The sequence below is a fragment of the Notamacropus eugenii genome, chromosome 3 (genome assembly GCF_028372415.1).
Source record: "Notamacropus eugenii isolate mMacEug1 chromosome 3, mMacEug1.pri_v2, whole genome shotgun sequence".
Classification (NCBI taxonomy): domain Eukaryota; kingdom Metazoa; phylum Chordata; class Mammalia; order Diprotodontia; family Macropodidae; genus Notamacropus; species Notamacropus eugenii.
The window spans coordinates 105,209,809-105,226,803 of NC_092874.1; the positions used below are offsets into that span (position 1 = coordinate 105,209,809).

The following is a 16,995-nucleotide window of genomic DNA, read 5'->3' on the forward strand; positions in this document are numbered from 1 at the left end:
TGTTGAGTATGTCTGATAACATTGCTGAATACATCATGCTAAAAAGCATGGAAGGAAGCACACAGCCCTAGTCCACTCCAGTGGTAAGCAGGAAAGCATGAGACCTTTGTCCATCATCCAAATCTCTAGCCAGCATGCCATTATGAAACTAATAGATAATACTGATGAACTTCTCCAGACAACTTTGCCAAGATCTTCCACAAACTGTCAGAATTGACAGTATCAAAGGCCTTGGGCAGATCAACCAATGTTGTGTACAGATTCAGTTCTGCTCTTGGCATTTTTTTTGTAATTGTCAGGCAGCAAACACTATATCAACAACTAGTTGGTCCTTTCTGAAGCCACTGGCTCTGAGGCAGATGAACATTATCCAAATGAAGGATCAACCTATTTAGGAGAACTCTGGCAAGAATCTTGGCAACAATAACTAAGAGACAGGAGCCCACCACCTGCCCTGTCATTGTCACAGGACAACCTATTTCTTTTTCTTTTATAGAGATGGATAATGGAGGCATTGTTTAACTCCTGGAACATACTTTTTCTTGACATATAACCTGGAAATTTCAGTCACTTTTGAATGAGCAGTTTTCCCCCACCTTGTGAACCTCAGCTGGCATAGAATCAATACCTGGTGCTTTGCCACATGAAAAGAAAATAACTCAAAACCTCTTCTTCATTTGGAAGTTCAGTTAGAGAGGGATTGATTTCAATCTGGAGGATATGGTTAATGACTTCAGCCTTGGTTGATGGTCTGCTGAGGAAACTATGGAAATGTTGAACTCATGTCTTCAAGATCATGTCCTGATTATTCACATTATTCAATGTGGCTCCATCAGCACTGAGTAGTTAAGATGAACCATTGGTCTTTGGCCTATAAATAGCCTTCAGGGCATTATAAAAGCACTTTGGATTGTTGCTATCAGTGTAAAACTGAATTTCATCTGCCTTCTTACTGAGCCAAGAATCTTACATCTCTCTAAGCTTTGCTTGTATTTTACTTTCAATGGAGTGAAATACTACCTTCTTAGAGACAGATCAGCTATCCTGCTGCTAAACACTGTGGAGTTCTCGTTTTTCATTTAGCTGCTTCTGAATTCCCCTATCATTTTTGTCAAACCAATGTTGATGTTTGCAAATGTTCTGGCCCAGATGAGTAAATGTGATGCTTTACATTAAATGTCTGAAAGCTGCTCATTCCTTTTCTGTTCTTCTGTTGCCAACCATATCTTGGTTCTCCTTTCCCTCCAAGTTATCAATAAACTGTTACTGCATTCTAATATGTTTCTCCACAAATGTTGAGACATTAAGTCTTCTAGTAGTCATTTTCTCTTGAGGCCATTGCTTTTCTTGAAAGTGAAAGTGTAGCTTGGAAAAGATAAGTCTATGATCAGTCTGTACTCTGCATCATACATTGTCACTCTCACATACTGCTTGTCTCTTCTCATTTCAATGATGTAGTCTATTAAGTGTCAATATTTTCTGCAAGGGTGCATCCATGAAGTTGTACTGTTTTTAGACAAAAAGAAGAGTGATGGTGATGGGAGGATCATGAGACACACAAGTCTTCAGTAGTAAGTGGACCGTTACTGTTTCTGACTTTATTCTTCCCAATGATTCCCTGTCACATTCAGTAGCCTGTGCCTATTCTGGCATTAAAATCACCTATTATTACAAACTTGTCCCCTTCTATCACATTGATGGTGAGCGTTTCCAGGTCTTCATAAAATTTTTCTTTCACTTTATCAGGGTTCATCATGGTGGGAGCGTATGTACTGCTGATAGTGGTGTGGCATTTTCCTGCAAGGCCCATCAACTTGTCATGTTCCTGTCATTCACAGCTTTTAGGAGGCATAAAAGCTTTTTGACTAGATTTGATGAGAGCTTCATGACTCTCCATATCACTGTGGCCCCTCCAGAAAAATGTGTGTCAAGCTCTGACTTCAGTAAGCTGACCTGCATTGGTCAGCCTTAATTCACTCAGGGATGCTTTTTGGTTATAAAGACCTTCGGAGTTCTCCTTTACCAAGAGATGTTCATCTTTCAGGTCTACTACTGGATTTCATGTTGTCCATAAGTATGCACATATTCCATGGACTGATGGTCAGTGGAATCATCTTTGCAAAAGTTTTTGTACATTTGTTTTTGTTTCAACCATAGGATATAATCCATGCCTGAAATGGTAAGCAGGTCAGGCTTCTTTTTAGACAATTTTTAGAGTACCTACAAAAAGCTACTCAGACATCCAGGGGGCTACCTAGTTCCACTGCTTCTTCAGTCCTGTGAGAACATAACCCTATGGCAGGAGAGAGAACCTGTGGGTGATTCTCTAGTTCCTCAAGTACCCCCCTTTGACTGAATCCATACTTTACAGAATAAATCCCTTTAATAAAGGTATCTTTCCCCTTAATGAAAGGATTTATTCTGTGAAGTTTGGATTCAGTCAAAGGGCTGCACCTAAGGACTTAGAGGGTCACATGTGGCCTCAGGGCCTCAGGTTCCCCACTCTTGCCATGGGCTGTCTGTGAGTAGGATTGTGATTACAACTCCCAATGTATCTGCACCTGCTGCTTTGTCACTTGCCCCTTGCCACAGGACTTTGGGGTAGGTATCCATGATGTCTTTTGGCTCACATGTAAATTGGATTTAAGTGACACAGTTGAGTGAAGTTGTTGGCCTCACTCTCTCTTCCAGGGCCATCAGAGTCCCATGGTAAGACAGAAGTCAAATTGTATGTTGATATTTCGGGATGCAGTGGATGACTTTGGCATCTTTGATGTCTATCCAAGGTCTAAGTGCTCCACAGCACCAGCTTCTACTACCTTCGTGGCCATTGGAACAAATTGTTCATATCCACCCATTCTTTCAGGGGAAGTCTTTACATGTTAAATCACCAGTGGGTTTGAGACTTTTGATCATCCTCAAACTGGTTTCACCCATCTGCTGAAACAGTTTACTAGGAAGTGGCCACTGTGAATGCTGTAGCTTCTTGCAGCCACAGGTGAGAGTTGAGTGGCAGATGGACACCGAAGGTGGAAAGTAGTCCTAAAAAGGACTAGGCAGCCCTCATCCCAGACGTACTAGTTTTCCCTGAACACCCTTATACCCCTTTTGTCCAGGGCAGCTAGGTGGCATAGGGAATAGAGTGCCAGGCCTGGTGTTAGAAAGACTCATCTTCTCAAATCAAATCTCGCCTCAGACGGTTACTAGATGTGTTTCCCTAGATGGTTTGTTTGACCTTTTTTGCCTCAGTTCCCTTATCTGTAAAATGGACTGGAGAAGGAGTGCAATCACTCTAGTATCTTTGCCAAGTAAGCCCCAGATGGGGTCACGAGGAGTTGAATGTGCCTGGAACAACTGAACAACCACAAAAACAACTAAGATTTTTTCATCTTATGTCTCAGTTTCCTCTCCTGTTCTATTGGGAAGATTTTCATCTCAGTTATATAAACATATAATTTTCCAGCGAGGCCCTTTCAAATATTATTTGTTTATATTACTGAGATCCTTCCAATTGCTGTCATGGTTCCACAAGCTTAGAAAGCAACTAGACCTTGGTCTTGTACTTTCTTGTTTCCAGGGTTGGGAGTAGTGAATATGGAGAGAATTTGGAGACTGGAGAAGATAGGGAATGAGATAGCAGGGAGTAAAGAAGAGAGATCTAGACCCCATTTATTAATGAGTTGTATATCCTACATCAGAGGAAGACTGATTCTAATAAAGGTATGACTCATGTTCTTTGACAAAGAATCCAAAACTGACAGAGTTGAGACAGGAAGGACTGTGAGTCCACTGGAATCTTAGCTAGCTCCATGGCTGTTCATCATAAGATCGTAGGTCTGGAAGCTTTAACTTCTTGTTTATTTGTTTCATATTTTCTCCATATATTGATTTTATACATACTTCTCTATGCTTATTTCCTCTGACAAAATGCAAATGTCTTGAGAGCACTGACTCCATTATTTCTGTCTTTCTATGCCAGGGTCTGGTACACTGTATAGATACTTAGGAAATGAGAGTGCCTTCTTTTCTCTCAATTGCAGGGTCCATTTAAACTCACCCCAGATGTTAGCTTTAGTGAGTAAGGAAAGCAATGAATTTCTCTTTCCATAGCCCTTCTGCCTCTCCTGTCCTGGAGACAAGAAAGGAGACCTGAAGGGGTCCCAGGTAGGATGGAATTTAAGGCACAGGGTAGAAATAAGAAGTCTGAGAATGAAGAACAGACTTGTAGCCAACTTCAGATTTTATCCAGGGAATCCTGTTTCTGTGTGAGACTATTGAGGCCATCAGAGACTAGGCAAAGAATTTCTGGGGTTTGGGCAATGATTCACCCATCTATGGGGAGAAAAGGTTCCCAGTGGGGATGTATGGAATCTGGGCATTGGAAAATAGGTATCCTGTGGATGAAATGATTCCCCAGAGAAGATTATGTGGACTCCCCAAGTTGGGAGGTGGGTTCTTCCTGACAGACAAGGAAAAGGTATCAGTGTAAGGAGTAACTTAATTATCATATTCATCATCTTGCCCAATGACTAGTTGTAGGCAGAGACCCAGGAAAAAGGCAGTAATGCTACATCTCACTAGTGCCTGGAGAAGAGACATCTTGTAGTATCAAAAGAGTGACGTCCAACTTAACTGGGTTGCCAGATGAGGCCACTCCTTATAGTCAGAGTAGGAAGGTAGAAGAGCAATTGGGAAGGATAAAGAGCAAATCAGGCTTACCCTTCTTTCTACCTTGACTCCTCCTGTTCTGCCCTTGTTGCCATAAGGTTTGTTTTTCTTTAGGAAAAAAAGTCACCATACACTGTAGTTGGAATGGTACCATTCTGGTAAGGATTAGCACTGTCCTTCCTTGTTTCTCAGTATCAGAGAGTCCTCAGGCTATAAGAGACCTTGAGAAAGAAGACAACTACTACTTCATATAAGGAGAGCTTTTCTCCTTTTGCCAATTATGGGAGAGTAGAAATGGAATAGTAGAAAAATCAGTTGACTGGGAAATCGAAGATCTGGGTTTTTGTTCATACTTGGCCATTTACTCATTGTATGTCTTGAACTCTCTGAGCCTCATTTTCCTTACCTGTAAAATGAGGAAGTTGGACTACATAAATTCTAAGATTTCTTTCATTTGTTATACACTACAATTTTTCTTCCAGGGAGAGATTTTTCTGTCTTCTTTAAGTCATCTATTCCTGAGTTTCACACAGGGAAGCTCTGAAGATGTTCTGTGTTACAACATTTTCTTTTTATTTATTCCCATAATGCGTTAATCTTTAGGAAGCTGTGCTCTCATAATGCATACTATTCCTTTCCTATCCTGTTCTTAAGTTATGAGGAGCTGCTTACAGTGACCAGTGCCTACTCTCTTTTCCATATGTAATATATTCATATTGTGAGTCTCTGTGTAGATACAATCTCTGCTTTTTTCCCAAGAACTTCCAATCCTAGGCAGAGACAAGTTTGGAAGATATCCTGGCATTCACCATTATCCTCATGGAGTCACTCTAAATCCTACTAAATGTAATGACTTTTACTATCTTTTTTCTGTTTATTTGGCTCACCCTCAAGCTCTCACTTCAGTCTCCCAAGAGGGGTGTTCTTTTCTAGTTCAGGGAATACTGGGATATCAGAATTGTAGTCCCAGATTATGTGTTCAGAGGTACAAGAAAGGGCACCAGTATCTCACCCTTGTACTGAGTTCTCTACTTTGGCAGATGTATAATCTCATTTATATTAAATTCATTATGTCAAAATTCATCCATATTTTCTTGTTCAGTGCAAATGCTTACCTTGCTGTAAATACCGTGTGCTTGTCTTGCCAAGAATGCTCACTCTTAATGCCTTTTCCAAGGTTTTGTTGTGTACAACAATGTAACCTTCATGCTATTCATTTGATATTCTTCATTCTCAGTATCTGAGTGGATCATCCCCTTTTCTGATCAAATACCGTGTCTTTTATGCCACTTTATGCACATGTCATTAAGAATAGACTGTAGACCATTCACATTCATAATATATCTCTCATGCTCTTTGTATAATATATTGCTTATTGCTTGTGGTATCCCATGATTTATGGCCTTGTGACTTCAATGAAGGACTATAATTGTTAAAAGGCTCATTTTTGTTTCTTTGTAGGGGTAGCTTGCGACTATGTAAAGTATTAAATAGTTCAATGGAACCTATCTTGCTGCCTTCCTTCTATTCAATCTCTGGCTTTAGCTAATTTTTCATCTGTGGTTTCTGTTTGAGTTATAGGCACTGGTAGATCAACTCAATTGGCTTTCCATCTAATTTTTTATCCTTGCCTGTACAGCAGGTGTTTTCATTCACCTATTGTTTTCTCTATATATGAATTAGTGAGCCAAACTTGGAGCATATATATTTAATAATGATATTGCCTTGTTGTCTATGGTGTCTTTTAGCGGTATATACGTTCCTTCCTTATCTCTTTTGATTAGATCTCTTTCTGCTTTTACTTTGTCTGACATTAGGATTTCTACCCCTGCTTTTTTTTTTTTTACATCAGCTGAAGCACAATATATTCTGCTCCAACCTTTTACCTTTACCCTGTGTGTATGCCCCCATTTCAAATGTGTTTCTTATAAACAACATATTGTTGGATTATGGTTTTTAATCCATTCTGCTATCCATCTCCATTTTATGGGAGAGTTCATCCCATTCATATTCACAGTTTTGATTACCTTCTGTGTCTTTCCCTCCATCCTCTTTCCTCTCCTTTGTGCTGTTAGTTCTCCCTTCTCCCCTCCCCTCCACAAATGATATTTCATTTTTGACCACTTCCTCCTACAGTCTCCCCTTCCTTTTTCCAGCCCTCCTCTCTTTTACCCCCTTTACCTTTACTACTTCTTTCTTCACTTTTAACCTCCCCTCCCTTTTGTTTCCCCCTGCCCCTCCTACTGCCTATAGAGCTATTTAGATTTATATACTTAATTAAGTTTCTTGTTCCCTCTTTGAAGCAAATGAGATGAGAGTATCAAACAATGCTCATCTCCTTCCCCTCTTTCCCTCTACTGTAATATAATTTTGTGCCTCTTCCTGTGATGCAATTACCATTTTCTCTCTCCTCCTTTTCACCTTTCCTCTTACAATCTCTTGACACCCTTAAATCACATTTTTATCATGACATCATTTACTTTATACCCACTCCCTCTCTCTATGTATATCCCTTTTATATTTCATAGTAAATGTACTATTCTCAAGATTAACAGTATCATCTTCCCTTATAGAGATGTAAACAGTTTGCTTATATTGAGTAACAAGTTTTTTCGCCTCGTTTACCTTTTTATGCCTCTTTTGAGATCTGCATTTGAAGATCAATTTTTCTGTTGAGTTCTGGCCTTTTCATCAGGAAGGTCTGGAAATATCTTATTTCACTGAATGTCCATCTCCTTGCCTGAAATATTATGTTCAACTTTGGTGGATAATTGGTCCTTGGTTGTAGTTCCAGCTTCTTTGCCTTGCAGAATATCATATTCCAATTCCTTCTATCTTTTAATGTAGAAGCTGCAAGGTCCTGTGTGATCCTGACTGTAGCTCCTCATTATTTGAATGGTTTCTTTCTGGTTGCCTGTAGTATTTTCTCCTTCACTTGATAGTTCTGGAAATTGGCAAGGATATTCCTTGGTGTTTTTAGTTTGAGATACCTTTCGTGAGGTGAACAGTGGCTTCTTTAGATGACTATTTCGCCCTCTGGATCTTGGACTTCTGGGCAGTTTTCCTTGATGATTTCTTGGAAGATATTGTCCAGGCTCTTTTTTTTATCATTGCTTTCTGGTAGGTCAATAATTCTTAGATTTCTTCTCCTGGATTTCCAAGTCAATTGTTTTCCAATTAGAAATATTGCATTTTCTTCTATCTTTTCATTCTTTAGTTTTCATTTGACTGATTCTTGATGTCTCATAGAGTCGTTAGCTTCTACTTGCCCAATTCTAATTTTTATCAAATTGTTTTCTTCAGTTAACTTTTGAATCTCCTTTTTCATCTGTCCAATTATTCCTTTTAAGGAGTTATTTTCTCCAATTAGTTTTTATACTTCCTTTTCCATTTTCCAATTTTCCCAGTTAGGTTTTGTGCTTCCTTTTCCATTTGTTCTATTTTCCTTTTTAAGGAGCTGTTTTCTTCAGTGAATTCTTTTTTCATACTTTTAAAGTCATTGGTCAGTTTTTCTTCTATTTCTCTAATTTGCCTTTTAAAATTCTTCTTCAGCTCTTCCAAGAGTGCTCTTTGTGCTTGTGATCAGGTCATAGTCCCTTCTGAAGTTTCCAGTGGGAGTACTGTCTCAATGCTGACCTCATTAGTATTCATGTTTTGATCCTTGTCCCCACAGAAAGATTCTATGTTATTTTTTTCCTGCTTTCTTTCTTATTCATGATGATGATAATCACTCTTTTCCTGACTTTTAAAATAGATCCTTGCCTCCAGGGCACGAGTGGCTCTGTCTCACAGTTCTTGTGCCTTGAACTTCAGACTTTGTGTGTTGTGGCCTCTGGTTCTGTCATTCAGAAGGTAAAGTACTGCAGCCTACCTGGTGCTGAATTGGCCAGTGTGAGAAAGCAGAAGCCAGGTGAATTCTTTTTTTGTTTCTCCAGATTCATCCTGGAGCTAGCTTGTTAAGTGTGGAGGAAGGGTAGTCTGGCCATAGGAGGCCTCCTCTGCTGAGCTAGAGAATAGGCAAGCTCAATGATTGGTGATCCTAGCTGCCCTATTGTCTTCCCATTTCCTCTGGGGTGCTGAGGCATGCCTGGGGCCCTGAGGCATGCCTGGGGCCCTGGTGTTGGTGGTTGCAGGGCTCCACCCCCATGTGTCTCTGAACTCCTCCTGGTTTGCTGAAGTGGGGCTATCTGGGACAGTTCTGATCCTGTGCTGGTCCCCCTCAGGCACAACAAAAGGTGCCCTCCTTAGTGATTTTCCTAGCCTCATGTGCTAAGAAAGTGTTTGCCCCTTCTGCTGATCCCACTGTTTCAGGATTTTTCTGGGGAAATATTTTATGGTTCTTTCAAGGTCAACAAGGGAAGAGGGAGAGAGCATTTACGAATCTCACCACCATTTTTGCTCCTGAAAGTTCAAGTAGGTGACTTACAGACATTTAATCTGCGAGCTGATAGTCTGAGGGGCAGCTGCTGCAGATATCTGGCGTTCTGTGGCTCTCACTCGCTGGGTTCCACTGGACTCCCATCCTGGCCTAATATGCCCAAGATTCCGCAGTGCAGTTGCTGCCTCAGGCCACCCGGGGGTTCCTGCTCAGCCCTGCTGTGGCTATGCACTGTGTCCTCCTCCCACCCCGCAGAACAGATTCTTCCTGTCGACCTTCCAGTCTGTCCTGGGTGATGCATCTGACACAGTCTGTCTGCTTTTGGATTCTACCCCTCTGAAATCTGGTCAGATTCTCTTTTTAGAGGTATCTGAAGGAGTTTATCTAAGAGCTTAGGTGAGTAGTTGCTCTCACTCCTCCATCTTGGCTCTGCCCCTGTCTTTACTTTTAATAAAGTTCTTTTAACAAAATCCATATGACTTTTCTAAGAACACATCCTTCTTGACCTTAAGCTAGTTTTGGCATTGCTTGCCACTTGCCTCTTATGGATATTGTCTCTGCATCCTCTTTTCATTGGACAGCAGTCTTCTAGTTCTATGACTTCTTCATTCTTTGTCTTTTCTTCTCAGTCACCATACAGTCGCATCTTAAAGGAAGGCTGGCTCAGTAGAAAGAGGGCTGAGGCTGGAGTCAGGAAAGCCCAGTTTGAAATCTGGCCTCAAATACTTGCTTGCTGACTGTTTATTGGCTCCTTATTGATGTCCTTTGCTGTCTTTTTATCTATGTTCTGATCCTTAATCATGGGTATACCAAAGTATCTGTCCTCTTGTTCTTTCAGTTTACATCCTGTCTTGGTAATCTTGTCAGCTCACATTTGTGAAATTATCATCTACTCTCAAATCTATATGTCCAGTGCTCATATTTCTCTTGGACTATATTTTGATTTCCCATAGGCATTTCATACTCCAGCTATATAAAACAGAACATCTTATTTTCCTCCTCAGGCCTTCTTCTTCTAAACTTATGCTTTCCCCTTCTTAATCTTTCTTTTTATCTTCCAATATTCCCCTATCCAGTCAGTTGATGTCTTGTTGATTTTACCCCCACAGTACCTCTTCCATCTATTCCTTTCCCTCTGTAGTTTACTCCTATGGTTTAGACCCTCATCATTCTTGCCTAGCCTAGTGAGAGAACTACATAAAGAGCTTCCCTGTTTCTGGTCTCTATTTTCCTTCTTTTATTCTACCTATGTGCCAAAACAATGTTCCAAATGCACAGATGCAGCCCTGTCACTCCCCCTGTGCAAGAATCTCCAATGGTTTCCTACTGATGCTAAATTGAAAATAAGATGAAATTTTAAATTCTTTAGAATGAATGCTTTTTTTACCTTCCCAGACCTATTTCAAATGATTCATCTTTTCCACTCTGTTCTACCTAAACTAGCTTTCTTGCTGTTCCTAGTAAGTGAAATTCCATCTTTCATCTCTATGGCTTTGCTTAGGCTGTCCCCCTTCCCTGTAATGTTTTCTCTCCTTCATTTTCTCTCCTAAAATACTTAGCTTCTTTCAGTCAGTCAATCAATGAACATTTCTTAAGTGTCTACCATGTTTCTGGCACTGTGCTAAGCATTGGGGGGACAAAATAAAGCCATAGATCATCTCTTCTCTCAAGAAGCTCACACTCCGAAAGAAGAGATGACAAATAAACATGTGTCCAAACAAGCAATATGCAGGAAAAATAGGAAATTATTAAGAGATGGGAAGCACTAGAATTAAAGAAGAGTTGTGAAAGGCGTCCTGGTGAAGATGGGATCTTAACTGATATGTCAGGGGTGAGCTCATGTGCCTCCTGTTACAAGAAGCCTTCCCTGATTTTCCTCGATGTTAGTGTTACCCCCTCCTCATATTATCTTAATTCATTCAGTGAGTGCATAATGTAAAATTCATTCCATAGCACATCTGAAAAGTGGTCATCCATCCTCTGCTTAAAAACATTACTGAAGAGGAATCCATTATCTCCTGAGGTAGTCCATTCTTCTATTGCTGCCACTGAGTTCCTTCCAGCTTTTGGTTACTGATTCCTATGATCCTTTCATTTTTGCCAACATTGGAATTGTGTAGCATACAACCATTCTCTTAACTCATGGATACCTTTTGGTTTTTGAATACAACTTTTATAAGAAATCCTCCCCAAGAACCTCTTTCTTTATCCCTCAGTAAGACTTTTATATCACAAATATATGATCAAAGCCTCTTATTTTATTACCTCCAACAATAAACAATTCACCAAGACAGATTGGCATGCAAAATGTTGGAATTGCAGTTAGGAAAACCTGACTTCAATTTCAATTTCAATTGTCATTTCTAGTACTTCTTAGCTATGTGACTATGGTAAGTAACTTTAACTCTTTGAGTCTCAGTTCAGCATCTATAAAATAGGGATAATGAGAAATGTAGCATGAATTTCACAGTGTTATTGTGAGACTCATGAGATTATGCACATGAGGTACATGAATAAGAATCTAAGGGACTGTATAAATTTCAACTGTTTTTCAACCATTTTCTGCTAAAGAATTTTAACTACTTTTTCCTTAGCTACAAGTACTTTGGACTAATGTGAGGGAGAATATCTCCTTTCTAGTGTTCTGATGGATGTATCTCTGAGTGTTCTCTTTAGAAGGTCTTTTTGGAAGTGGAGCCAAGATGGCGGAGTGAGAGCAGCTACTAACATAAGCTCAAAGACAAACTCTTTCAGATACCTCTAACAATAGAATAGAGAGACAGAATCCAATACGAGACAGATTGTGGCAAATTTCCAACCCAGGACAGACTGGAAGGTAGATGGGAAGGACCTATTGCAGGGGCTGGAGGAGCACATAGCACATAGCTCACAGACTGTATCAGCTCAGACCCCACCATAGCAAATCTGAGCAGGAAACTCTGGGTGATCTGAAGCAGTAAGCCCACTGTGGAATCTCAAACATATCAGCCCCAGGAATCCAGTGGAACTGAGCCAAAGAGAAGAGTAGAACCTCAGGTAACTGTAGCAGTCACCCCTGAGACTATCAGCCAGCAGATTCAATTTCTGCATGTCACCTATTTGAACTTCCAGGTGCCAAAGTAGTGGAGTGATCGGTAAATGCTCTACTTCTCCCCTTCCTGACCTTGAAAAACCCATATAATATTTCTCCAGGAAAAATCCTGCAAGAGTGTGATCAACTGAAGGGGTAAACAGTCTCTTAGCCTGTGAGGCTGGGAACATCGCAAAAGGTGGTCCCTCTTTCTGTAGGCTAAGGGGACCAGGGCAGGACTGGAACTGTCCCAGATAGCCCCACCTCAGTGAACTGGGAGGAGATCCTGAGCTCCAGGGAGTTGGAGCCAGCAGTCCTTAAAACCAGGACTTCAGGCAGGCCTCAGAAGAGCCAGGGGAATAGGGAAATATTAGTGCAAACAGGGTTCACTAAACATTGAGTCTGCCTGTGCTCAGGAGAATAGACCTCCTGTGGCCAGACCTCCCCTCCCCCACACTTAATACAGCAAGCTCCAGGGTAACTCCAGGGAAACTCAGAAAGACTTCATCTGGCCCCTCCTTTGGCACATCAGCCAGCTCATCACCAGATAACCTACAGCATTCTAGCTTCTAGCTGAAAGAACCAGAGGCCTCAATACACAAAGCCTCAAGTTCTAATCACAAGAAGAGTGGGACAGAGCCCCCTGTGCCCCAGAAACAGAGATCCACTTTAAAAGCCAGGAAAAAGGGCAATCATCATGAGCAAGAAGCAAACCAGAAGAGATAAGTCCATGGAATCTTTCTACAAGGATAAGGACCAAAACACGAATATCAAAGAGGGCAGCATTGAGACTCTCCTTCCATCTGAAACTTCAGAAGGAAGTATGAACTGGTCTCAAGATCAGAGAGCATTCTTGGAAGAGATCAAGAAGGATTTTAAAAGCCAAATTAGGGAAGTAGAAGAAAAACTGGCCAATGATTTTTAAAATATGAAAAAAGAAATCATGAAAGAATTTGAAAGGAAAATTGGACTAATGGAAAAGGAAGTACAAAAATTAACAGGAGAAAATAACTCCTTATAAGGAACAATTGGACGAATACTCATTTTTTTATTTGTATTCCCTTGTGTCCCCCTCAACTGGGGATAAAAGTATCCGCAGTACATAGTAGGTGATTAATAGATATTTATTGAATGGAATATATTGAGGAAAGCACATTTGAATTTCAGCAAGGCATTGATGTCCTCCTGAAAAGGATAAGGAGATATGAAGTTGATGATAGCATAACTCACTGGATTGAGAAGTGGCTTAATGACAGGATCCAAAGAGTGATGATCAATACCCATCTGGAAGAAGAGCTCTAGAGACATACCATAGCCATCTATTCCTTTCCCTTTTCTGTTCAACCTTCTTATCTGGCCATAAATAAAGACATAGATGGCATGTTAACCAAATTTACAGATGATCTTGAACTGGGAGGAATAGCTAATATATTAGTTGTCAGAATTGGGACTCCCAAAATCTTGACACACTAGAATGATGAGTTGAATCTGATCAGAAAAAATTAATAGAGATAAATAGAAGTCTTATACTTGAGGTTTTTTTTTAAATTAGCTGCACAGATATAGGATGAAGAAAGTATAGTCTGATTATACTTGATATAAAATCTCTGGTTTCTTCTAAGTGCCAGTGTTTTGTCTCCATTTTTGTTAAGTAGTCAAAGCAACAAAAATTGGAGGTAAAATGATTTTAGCTATTTTAAAAGAGGGGGAAGGAGGGCAAGGAAATAAGCATTTATATAGCACCTATTATGTACCAAACACTGTTTTAAGTACTGTTTACAAATATTATCTCATTTGATCCTCACAGTTATCATGGGGTGGTAGATAAATTTAAAAATGCCCATTTTTTACAGAGAAAGAAACTGACACAGCCAGAGGATAAATGACTTATCCAAGGTCACACAATTAATAAGTGTCTGAAGCCAGATTTGAATGCAGGTCTTCCTGAAAAAGGCACAGGACATTTTGCTGTGAAAGGTCCCCAACTGTTGTTCTGAGCAGCTATGTAAAATTTAGACAACTGCTTTTTGGGACTCTGGAAGTGATCTTCATAGAGATGATAATTAAAGGTTTGGGAGCTAATGAGGTCACCAAGTAAGAGACTGTAGAGAAAAAAAGAAGACCTAGAAGAGTCTTATAGTACCTACCAATGCCACTTAAAACAATTGGGACTGATAAGAAAGTTCCTCTCTATACTCTTTACCTTAGAGGGGTTATTTCTTTTCAGTTTTGGCCATCATCTCTGTTTTGTCTAACTCACAATTCTGTATATAGATCTATCTTTGATCGCCCAGACTCTAATCCTGTACCTTCAACTGCCTACTGAATATAACCATCTGACAATCTTTCTATTATCCTAAACTCAGTAGGTCCAAAGGCATATTCATCATCATTCTCCTTAAACCAGCTCCCTTTCTAATTTACCTGTCTGAATTAGTGGCTGTAGGATTTTTCAATAGCTCAGAATTATAATTTTATTTTCTTATTAATTTTTTTATTCATTTAAAAAAATACAGTTCCAAATTCTTTCCCTCCCTCCAGCAGGCTCTGAATTTTAGAGACGTTTTTGACTCACTTCTCAATCTTCCATATTCAGGAAGTCAAATTCTGTTAATTTTTCCTTCAAGAGATTTCTATCATCCACCTCTTTCTTTCCATTCTCACTTTCATTGGTCTAATCTGTAGCTTTAGAATGGTCCATTTTAATATTAGAGTAGTTTCCTAGATTGTTTCCCAGACTCCATTCTCTCTCCTTCTAAACTATACTGCATACTATTGTTTGATTAGTGTCTTTAGCTGTGACTTTTAATATTATTCCATTTCTCAAGAATCCCTATTTCTACTGTAAAATTATTTCCTTTGCTAGGTTTGCAAGGCCTCATCTTACTTATGTAACAATATTTCCCACTCTGCTATATCATGAAACCTCTTCTATGCTCACTCTAGTCTACTCATTGCCATATAAGCACGACATGCTCATTTCTAGCTCCATGTCCTTGCTTGTGTTGACCTTGAATGACATTTCCTCTCATCTCCATTTGACTTATGCAAATATTTCCCATCCCTCAAGCCTCAAGTTTCTTTTTCATCCATCACTGATCTGCCTCTTCCTCCCTCTGACTCTGACTCTCTCATGAACACTTGTAAAAAATGTGTCTAGGGGCAGCTAGGTGGATACTTACTAGCTGTGTGACCATGTGGAAGTCATTTAACCCTAGCCCCCCAAAACATTGTATCTTATTTTATTGATACCCTTTGATTTTATATCACCTAAAGTTCTGAATGTTTTCCTCCCCCTCTGTTACTCAGTGAACCCCTAAGATCTCATTCAGTTCTATATTTCTGATCCTATGCTTCCTTTTCTTTCCAGCTTCTCTTGTCCCAAATTCTCCATGGAAAAGAGGAGAGTACCTAACCTTTGCTTATAGAATTCAGTTCTTCATCATTTCAACCTCAGGCAGCATTTAAAAGTACATACAAAGTGGTCCTAGGAAGGAGGTCACCAGTAGCTGGGGATGTCAGAAGAAGCTTCATGTGAAAGTTGGGTCTTCATCTGAGTCTTGAAGGACATTTAGATTCCAATAAATAGAGATGAAGAGTTGAGTGATAAGGTCTGAAGGCAGATTGCAGGGTGTTAAGGAGAAACAGAAGAGAATAAATGAAAGCATCAAGTAGAGACTTTTTTTAAAATGAGTTTGAGAAAAAGAGATATAGAGGATCATATTAATTGGGGATTGGTTCTAATCAGGGTTTTTAAAGACTTGTTTATAGGCAGCAGCAGGGAAGGTACCAGAGGAGCATGTAGATAGTAGCCTTTGTGAGGAGAAGGTAGAATTGTGAACTTGAAGATAATACAGAAAACAAAACAAAACAAAACAAAATCTCTCAGTCCTAGATGTCTATCCATCTCAGCCCAAGGACAGCAATTGGCTTGGTCTATTACAATGCAGCTAGATGGCACTGGGCCTGGATTCAGTAGGTCTGAGTTCAAATTCAGCCTCAGACACTAAGTGCCTTGGACAAGTAACTTACTATCTGCCTCATCTTCCTCATCTGTTAATGGGGATAATAATAGCACCTACCTTCCAGGGTTGTTGTAAGGATCAAATGAGATAATATATGTAAAGCACTGGATACAGTGTCTGGCATACAGTAGGAGCTATATAAATGCTAGCTATTATTGTTGTTGTTCTTAGCTATTATTAGTGCCCTAAACCTTTGGCATCAAAACTCTCACAGTGGAGTCATTTTGATTCGGACCTGATTTTAGTTCTTGGCATTGCCATGCCAAACGTCAGTATCAAATCCAGGAGAGTTTCTCTCATTATTGTTTCATTTTCTTAGCTCCTAGGCAACTTAGAAGAGATATTGCAGGAAAGGAACTAAAACTTGGAGATCGAGAATATGTCCTACCATTTATTATGAGGCTGAGGGAATCGATATAATGAACTTTGGAAAACCAAGGCAACACAAGGAGGGGAGCCAAAAGCAAAAAAGAGTCAATGACTTATTTTCATTCACCTGTGATCTCAACAATCACTGCTGGAGGAAAGAGGTAACTTTTTGTCACAGAATTTCATACCTCAACTCTACAGGCGTATCCAAAGATTATTTCTAACTGCATCAGTGGAGAATGAGGGTAATCTCCACTATTCAAAGAGTAAATACAGAGACAGCTAGGATCCCAGAGGAGATTCGAACACCTTATTTGTGGGTAAAAGTACTCAGGGACCCCTGGACATGACAGGTTCTGGACATGTGCCTAAGAGAAACTTCATAGAAGCAAAGAGAAGAAGGAAGGGACAGACTCAGTGTCTTGACCCAGGAGTGATAGATAGGAAAGATAAAGGTGACATGGAACACTGGACATGAGCCTCCA

The 16,995-nt window shown here is 39.9% G+C and overlaps 1 long non-coding RNA gene across 1 annotated transcript in view; it reads left to right on the top strand.

Annotated features, from left to right (window-relative positions):
• The window catches only part of LOC140533127 (uncharacterized), a 62,783-nt gene that overhangs the window by 44,711 nt on the left and 1,077 nt on the right, over positions 1 to 16,995 (top strand). Inside the window, exon 2 of the long non-coding RNA XR_011976808.1 lies at positions 16,461 to 16,671. This is a non-coding gene — a long non-coding RNA (uncharacterized lncRNA). The remainder of the gene's footprint in view (positions 1 to 16,460; positions 16,672 to 16,995) is intronic.